Source organism: Mytilus edulis, chromosome 4 (assembly GCF_963676685.1).
Source record: "Mytilus edulis chromosome 4, xbMytEdul2.2, whole genome shotgun sequence".
NCBI classification, from domain to species: Eukaryota; Metazoa; Mollusca; class Bivalvia; order Mytilida; family Mytilidae; genus Mytilus; species Mytilus edulis.
The window spans coordinates 85,522,573-85,531,781 of NC_092347.1; positions in this window are offsets into that span (position 1 = coordinate 85,522,573).

Below are 9,209 nucleotides of genomic sequence, written 5' to 3' on the forward strand. Positions count from 1 at the left end.
CACATTAGTGATGAGGGAAGGGGATTGTAGTAACGAAAAAAGGAAGATATCCGATATCATCTGTGAAATGGTTATTTCATAATAGTCTACCAACTCGTGATGGCGTCAGTAAAATTAACGAAGGCATGATTTCAACTTCACCATTTGGAATTCTTGGTTTAATAGCTTCCTTGTGAGCAGCAACACTCTATCAAGAAAATCATGATAGGAAATACAAGCCCGGGAATATCATATCAATTGGGAGATATATACTCTGTAAGCAGTCGCTGCTGGAATGTTGCTACATACAAATGGAAAGTTCACAATTGGGAAGGTGAAATTATCTCTTTTGTCGTAATGTTTTGTTTTCAACCGAGCCTCATTGTAAATTTCTATATGTAAGTCAAGATATGAGGCAAACTGAACTGTATCTAATTCGATGTGATAGATGCGTTCAACATAGTCACCACATTTTGAATTATTTAGTGAGAACATCATCTATATATAGCGATAAGTAAAAACAAAGAATATTGCTAACTTCTTATCTTTCTTCCTATAAAGTTCCTGTATGAATTCAGCCTCATAATAATAAAGAAAGAAGAGGGGCATAATTGGTTCCCATTGGCATTAACATATAACTCTATTTTACTAGACAATGTAGTGCAAATATATGTAATAAATCAATTCCCCGAGGGTATCACCAGCCCAGTAGTCAGCACTTCTGTGCTGACATGAATTATCATTGATATGGTCATATTTATAAATTATCTGTTTACCAAATTTTTGAAATACTGAGGCTTTTCTATCTCAGGAATAGATTTCCTTAACAACTGTATTTGGGAAAACTTTTAGGAATTTTGGTCCTCAATTCTCTTAAACTTCGTACTTTTTTTGGCCTTTTTAGCTTTTTGGGGATTCGAACGTCACTGCATGATGAGTCTTTTGTAGACGAAACGTGCGTCTAGCGTAAATACAAAATTTAATCCTGTTATCTATGATGAGTTTATTCATTAGACATGGATAGGAACGAAATATTTGCAGCTGGAAATTAAACAGCCACATATCAGTTGTTAATGTTAGAATCAAATATAATTATTTTGAGTGGGAAAAATCATGTGAATATCACACAAAATTCCTCTATTCTTACCTAATTTTCAATTTCAAAGTGCAGTTACATCATATTTAATGATTAGAACTTGACGGAAACTAGAATTCCTTCTACGAAGATTTTTTATCATAAGCAGATTAACTGGGACTAGAAAATATTCAAACCAGAATGTAAATACTAGTTGAGAGAAGCGAAAAATACCAAAGGGACTCTCAGACTCATGAATTAAAAAGCAAATCAAAAAGCAGGTTATGGCAAAAAAAATACAAAAAACAAACAAGAGTATACAAAATACAACACAGAAAACTAAAGAGTGAGTAACGCTGATCTCATGCGCTCTGGAAGACTCATCAGATTCTGTTCCACATGTGGCGGTCATGCAAGTAAAAATCCGGTGATAAGTCTAATTTGGCAGGTCAGATTTGACAAAAGGTAGACTGATTTGTAACTACGACAACTGAAAGATATATGACGTCATGATAACTATTTACACCACTGGGTTGATGCCACTGCTGGCGGACGTTTCGTCCCCGAGGGTATCACCAGCCCAGTAGTCAGCACTTCGGTGTTGACATGAATATGGTCATTTACTGGTTTCAAAAGTATAAATTATTCGAAAAAAATACTATTAAGTATTTTCATATCCCAGGCATAGATTTGGCCGTTTTTAGCACAACGTTTTGGAATTTTGGATCCTCAATGCTCTCTGTTCTTGTTTTGGCTTTCAAACTTTTTCAATCTAAGCGTAACTGATGAGTCGTATGTAGACGAAACGCGAGTCTGGCGTATAAAATTATGAGCCTGGTACCTTTGATAACAATGAGATAGATATTCCATAACGGTCAAGCAACTCATGGTGGCATCCGTAAAAAAAATTAAGGGATGATTTCATCTTATATTAACCACTTTTCACCTTAATTAATTAGCTTCCTTGTGTGAAGCAACCTAGGAAATGAATAATATGGAATAGCCTTTTAACTTGGAGATATATACTCCATATGCAGGCACTGTTGAAGTGTTGCTACATATAAATGGAAAGTTACCACATTGGAAGCTGAAACCAGTTCTTTTGTCTTAAAGTTTTGTTTACAAACAACCCTCATTGATAATTGTAAATGTTAGTCAAGATATGTGACATACATAACTGTATTCGTTGTAACCTTTATTGGAAGTTCGATCGGATAGAAGCGTTCAACATAGTCACAAGCATCTAGCTTCTTAGCAACAGTTGGATCTTGAAAACAAAGATCGATGTACCATGTATGTTAATAAACCCATTCAATTTTAAATTTGAATTTGAATCAACGACCTGATAGTCAACTTGGCATACTCTTCGACTGAATCAATCTGTATTTTGAAGTTGTGTTTGTAATTGATCGATATAGGCTCACGATATTCGTGACTTTGGATAAAACACAATTTCGCAGAGAAGTGCTATTGACAGAGTTGATGTCTCAATTAATGACTTGTCCAGCTGAAATATCAGGAAGTTTAAGCTTGAAGTTGAATATATTGAAACCCTGCAAAACGGATTTGTTTTAGTTGCAATTGGTTTGGTATATTTATAATAATGATATGTATACCATGAGACCGATTTTTAAAGTAGGGAGGTATTTTTGAGTGAATGTTTTAGGGTGAAAGATACTGATGACATCGAGAGGAAATTTCTCCTTTTCGTCTTTTCGAATGCAAACTGGTCTTAAAAGTAAGTGACCATCAATGCCCGAGGTCATAGCTGAATATGGGTTTGTAAATAAAGGCACACGTAGTATACCGCTGTTCGAAATTCATAAATCGATAGAGAAAAAACAAATCCGAGCTACAAACTGAGAGAAACGCATCAAATATAAGAGAATTATGACACAACAGAAACACAACATTAAAATGTAACACACACAGACAAAAGTAAAATCACAAAAATACTGAACTCAGAGGAAAATCTAATCGGAAAGTCCATAATCACATGGCAAAATCAAATGACAAAACACATCAAAAACAAATGGACAAGAACTGTCATATTCCTGACTTGGTACAGGCATTTTCAAATGTAGAATATAATATAATATAATATAATATAACAATGACCATTTCCCTGTAACAGTGGTTTCAAACATACAGAGAATGGAGTTTTGACGGCGAGAGAATTATTGCAAATGCGATGAATACCCAACGGCTTTTGTAAAAAATGACAGAAGGTCACCAAAAGAAACATCATGGAAAGTAGGTGAAAAGTAAAATCACAAAAATACTGAACTCCGAGGAAAATACAAAACGCAAAGTCCCTTATCAGATGGCAAAATCAAAAGCTCAAACACATCTAACGAATGGATAACAACTGTCATACTTTTTGACTCGGTACGTGCATTTTCTTATGTAGAAAATGTTGGAATATACCTGGTTTTACAGCTAACCAATCCTTTAACTTGTATGCCAGATGCATAAAATTCCATTATATTGACAACGATGTGTGAACAAGACAATCAGACAATATAGATAAAAATGTAACAAATAGGGGTGCAAATAAGGCATTATGTACACTGTTATATCCTAAGGCAATATGTACACATTATAGGTACAAATGTCAAAATAGGGGTACAAAAGTCAACATTTTGTTAAAATCTTAATCACTATAAAAAACATACATAAGAAATATGTAACAAAGAAGGAACACAATCCATATAGACTAGGCAAAAATGAAAGCAAGAATACAAAGATTTACAAAGATTTACCATAGCACAATAACACAATGATGGGATGTATAATAAATTGATATCACCAAAAATAGACTTAACAGTAAAAGTGATATTCAAAAAGGCAAATAAAAGAATACTAGTCCAATACAATCAAGATCATCGTGTATTATTTGTGAAGTTGATACGGAATATTTATCAACAAGGTCTTGGTACCTTCCGATGAACATTTTTAGAAAAAGGACGATACTTTCTACGACATACTCCTGGTTCATCAACTTTCTTTTCAGACAATTTTGACGTTTTACAAAGTCTGAGTAGCAGTATAAGCACTAGCTCTTGTATACCGAATAAGATGAGAAATGTACATCCCATATGCAGATGAATTTCGAGCGTCAGTGATGAGTCTTTTGTAGACGAAACACGCGTCTGACGTAAATACAAAATTTAATCCTGATATCTATGATGAGTTTATTTATTTGGTATATTGCAACTAAGATGGGAGAAATTGATGATTTCAAAACTAAAATCGTCTCGTTTGTCAGAGCTCCTGTATTGAGGTGATCGTGTATGTCAAATTCGAGGAATAAGTCTTCAATTGAGGCGGAGGAAACCGTGTCTGTTGTTTCTTTCATTTATAGTTCTGATTTATAATGACAATGACTGGCATCACTTTCGTCAAGTCGATGAGCAGAGTTGAAAATATCCCAATTACTACTTTCGCCGAGCAACAAGAATACCAAGATAGAATAGGCTATATTATCAATTCTGTCATTGTAACCATTTTTTATGGTGTAGCAGTTTTCAATTCTCGAATTATGTAATCTCCCTTTTCTATACATTGTATCTTACACCTATGAGTAACAATTGTATTTAAAGCATGCGACTTGTTTTGATCTGAATAATTTACGGATGTTGTCCTATTATCAATATTTGTGGATGCATATAACGGGTGATGCATCCATACCAGGAGATGTTTAATCCTGTCGACGAATTCAGTCTCGTCGCTCCTTGTTGACTTTCCATGCAATCCCATCAGTTTGTTAGTGTGTTGCCTTGATTTCTCCTTGTGGACTTTCCATGCAATCCCATCAGTTTGTTAGTGTGTTGCCTTGATTTCTCCTTGTGGACTTTCCATGCAATCCCATCAGTTTGTTAGTGTGTTGCCTTGATTTCTCCTTGTGGACTTTCCATGCAATCCCATCAGTTTGTTAGTGTGTTGCCTTGATTTCTCCTTGTGGACTTTCCATGCAATCCCATCAGTTTGTTAGTGTGTTGCCTTGATTTCTCCTTGTGGACTTACCATGCAATCCCATCAGTTTGTTAGTGTGTTGCCTTGATTTCTCCTTGTGGACTTTCCATGCAATCCCATCAGTTTGTTAGTGTGTTGCCTTGATTTCTCCTTGTGGACTTTCCATGCAATCCCATCAGTTTGTTAGTGTGTTGCCTTGATTTCTCCTTGTGGACTTTCCATGCAATCCCATCAGTTTGTTAGTGTGTTGCCTTGATTTCTCCTTGTGGACTTTCCATGCAATCCCATCAGTTTGTTAGTGTGTTGCCTTGATTTCTCCTTGTGGACTTTCCATGCAATCCCATCAGTTTGTTAGTGTGTTGCCTTGATTTCTCCTTGTGGACTTTCCATGCAATCCCATCAGTTTGTTAGTGTGTTGCCTTGATTTCTCCTTGTTGACTTTCCATGCAATCCCATCAGTTTGTTAGTGTGTTGCCTTGATTTCTCCTTGTGGACTTTCCATGCAATCCCATCAGTTTGTTAGTGTGTTGCCTTGATTTCTCCTTGCAATCCCATCAGTTTGTTAGTGTGTTGCCTTGATTTCTCCTTGTGAACTTTCCATGCAATCCCATCAGTTTGTTAGTGTGTTACCTTGATTTCTCCTTGTGGACTTTCCATGCAATCCCATCAGTTTGTTAGTGTGTTACCTTGATTTCTCCTTGTGGACTTTCCATGCAATCCCATCAGTTTGTTAGTGTGTTGCCTTGATTTCTCCTTGTGAACTTTCCATGCAATCCCATCAGTTTGTTAGTGTGTTGCCTTGATTTCTCCTTGTGAACTTTCCATGCAATCCCATCAGTTTGTTAGTGTGTTGCCTTGATTTCTCCTTGTGGACTTTCCATACAATCCCATCAGTTTGTTAGTGTGTTGCCTTGATTTCTCCTTGTTGACTTTCCATACAATCCCATCAGTTTGTTAGTGTGTTGCCTTGATTTCTCCTTGTTGACTTTCCATGCAATCCCATCAGTTTGTTAGTGTGTTGCCTTGATTTCTCCTTGTTGACTTTCCATGCAATCCCATCAGTTTGTTAGTGTGTAGCCTTGATTTCTCCTTGTTGACTTTCCATACAATCCCATCAGTTTGTTAGTGTGTTGCCTTGATTTCTCCTTGTGGACTTTCCATGCAATCCCATCAGTTTGTTAGTGTGTTGCCTTGATTTCTCCTTGCAATCCCATCAGTTTGTTAGTGTGTTGCCTTGATTTCTCCTTGTGAACTTTCCATGCAATCCCATCAGTTTGTTAGTGTGTTACCTTGATTTCTCCTTGTGGACTTTCCATGCATTCCCATCAGTTTGTTAGTGTGTTGCCTTGATTTCTCCTTGTGAACTTTCCATGCAATCCCATCAGTTTGTTAGTGTGTTGCCTTGATTTCTCCTTGTGAACTTTCCATGCAATCGCATCAGTTTGTTAGTGTGTTGCCTTGATTTCTCCTTGTGGACTTTCCATACAATCCCATCAGTTTGTTAGTGTGTTGCCTTGATTTCTCCTTGTGGACTTTCCATGCAATCCCATCAGTTTGTTAGTGTGTTGCCTTGATTTCTCCTTGTGGACTTTCCATGCAATCCCATCAGTTTGTTAGTGTGTTGCCTTGATTTCTCCTTGTTGACTTTCCATGCAATCCTATCAGTTTGTTAGTGTGTTGCCTTGATTTCTCCTTGTGGACTTTCCATGCAATCCCATCAGTTTGTTAGTGTGTTGCCTTGATTTCTCCTTGTGGACTTTCCATACAATCCCATCAGTTTGTTAGTATGTTGCCTTGATTTCTCCTTTTGGACTTTCCATGCAATCCCATCAGTTTGTTAGTGTGTTGCCTTGATTTCTTCTTGTGGACTTTCCATGCAATCCCATCAGTTTGTTAGTGTGTTGCCTTGATTTCTTCTTGTGGACTTTCCATGCAATCCCATCAGTTTGTTAGTGTGTTGCCTTGATTTCTCCTTGTGGACTTTCCATGCAATCCCATCAGTTTGTTAGTGTGTTGCCTTGATTTCTCCTTGTTGACTTTCCATGCATTCCCATCAGTTTGTTAGTGTGTTGCCTTGATTTCTCCTTGTGGACTTTCCATGCATTCCCATCAGTTTGTTAGTGTGTTGCCTTGATTTCTCCTTGTTGACTTTCCATGGAATCCCATCAGTTTGTTAGTGTGTTGCCTTGATTTCTCCTTGTTGACTTTCCATGCAATCCCATCAGTTTGTTAGTGTGTTGCCTTGATTTCTCCTTGTTGACTTTCCATGGAATCCCATCAGTTTGTTAGTGTGTTGCCTTGATTTCTCCTTGTGAACTTTCCATGCAATCCCATCAGTTTGTTAGTGTGTTGCCTTGATTTCTCCTTGTGGACTTTCCATACAATCCCATCAGTTAGTTAGTGTGTTGCCTTGATTTCTCCTTGTGGACTTTCCATGCAATCCCATCAGTTTGTTAGTGTGTTGCCTTGATTTCTCCTTGTGGACTTTCCATACAATCCCATCAGTTAGTTAGTGTGTTGCCTTGATTTCTCCTTGTGGACTTTCCATGCTATCCCATCAGTTTGTTAGTGTGTTGCCTTGATTTCTCCTTGTGGACTTTCCATGCAATCCCATCAGTTTGTTAGTGTGTTGCCTTGATTTCTCCTTGTGGACTTTCCATGCAATCCCATCAGTTTGTTAGTGTGTTGCCTTGATTTCTCCTTGTGGACTTTCCATGCAATCCCATCAGTTTGTTAGTGTGTTGCCTTGATTTCTCCTTGTGGACTTTCCATCCAATCCCATCAGTTTGTTAGTGTGTTGCCTTGATTTCTCCTTGTGGACTTTCCATGTAATCCCATCAGTTTGTTAGTGTGTCGCCTTGATTTCTCCTTGTGGACTTTCCATCCAATCCCATCAGTTTGTTAGTGTGTCGCCTTGATTTCTCCTTGTGGACTTTCCATGCAATCCCATCAGTTTGTTAGTGTGTTGCCTTGATTTCTCCTTGTGGACTTTCCATGCAATCCCATCAGTTTGTTAGTGTGTTGCCTTGATTTCTCCTTGTGGACTTTCCATGCAATCCCATCAGTTTGTTAGTGTGTTGCCTTGATTTCTCCTTGTGGACTTTCCATGCAATCCCATCAGTTTGTTAGTGTGTTGCCTTGATTTCTCCTTGTGGACTTTCCATGCAATCCCATCAGTTTGTTAGTGTGTTGCCTTGATTTCTCCTTGTTGACTTTCCATGCAATCCCATCAGTTTGTTAGTGTGTTGCCTTGATTTCTCCTTGTGGACTTTCCATGCAATCCCATCAGTTTGTTAGTGTGTTGCCTTGATTTCTCCTTGTGGACTTTCCATGCAATCCCATCAGTTTGTTAGTGTGTTGCCTTGATTTCTCCTTGTGGACTTTCCATGCAATCCCATCAGTTTGTTAGTGTGTTGCCTTGATTTCTCCTTGTTGACTTTCCATGCAATCCCATCAGTTTGTTAGTGTGTTGCCTTGATTTCTCCTTGTTGACTTTCCATGCAATCCCATCAGTTTGTTAGTGTGTTGCCTTGATTTCTCCTTGTTGACTTTCCATGCAATCCCATCAGTTTGTTAGTGTGTTGCCTTGATTTCTCCTTGTGGACTTTCCATGCAATCTCATCAGTTTGTTAGTGTGTTGCCTTGATTTCTCCTTGTTGACTTTCCATGCAATCCCATCAGTTTGTTAGTGTGTAGCCTTGATTTCTCCTTGTTGACTTTCCATGCAATCCCATCAGTTTGTTAGTGTGTTGCCTTGATTTCTCCTTGTTGACTTTCCATACAATCCCATCAGTTTGTTAGTGTGTTGCCTTGATTTCTCCTTGTTGACTTTCCATACAATCCCATCAGTTTGTTAGTGTGTTGCCTTGATTTCTCCTTGTTGACTTTCCATGCAATCCCATCAGTTTGTTAGTGTGTTGCCTTGATTTCTCCTTGTTGACTTTCCATGCAATCCCATCAGTTTGTTAGTGTGTTGCCTTGATTTCTCCTTGTTGACTTTCCATACAATCCCATCAGTTTGTTAGTATGTTGCCTTGATTTCTCCTTGTGGACTTTCCATGCAATCCCATCAGTTTGTTAGTGTGTTGCCTTGATTTCTCCTTGTGGACTTTCCATGCAATCCCATCAGTTTGTTAGTGTGTTGCCTTGATTTCTCCTTGTTGACTTTCCATACAATCCC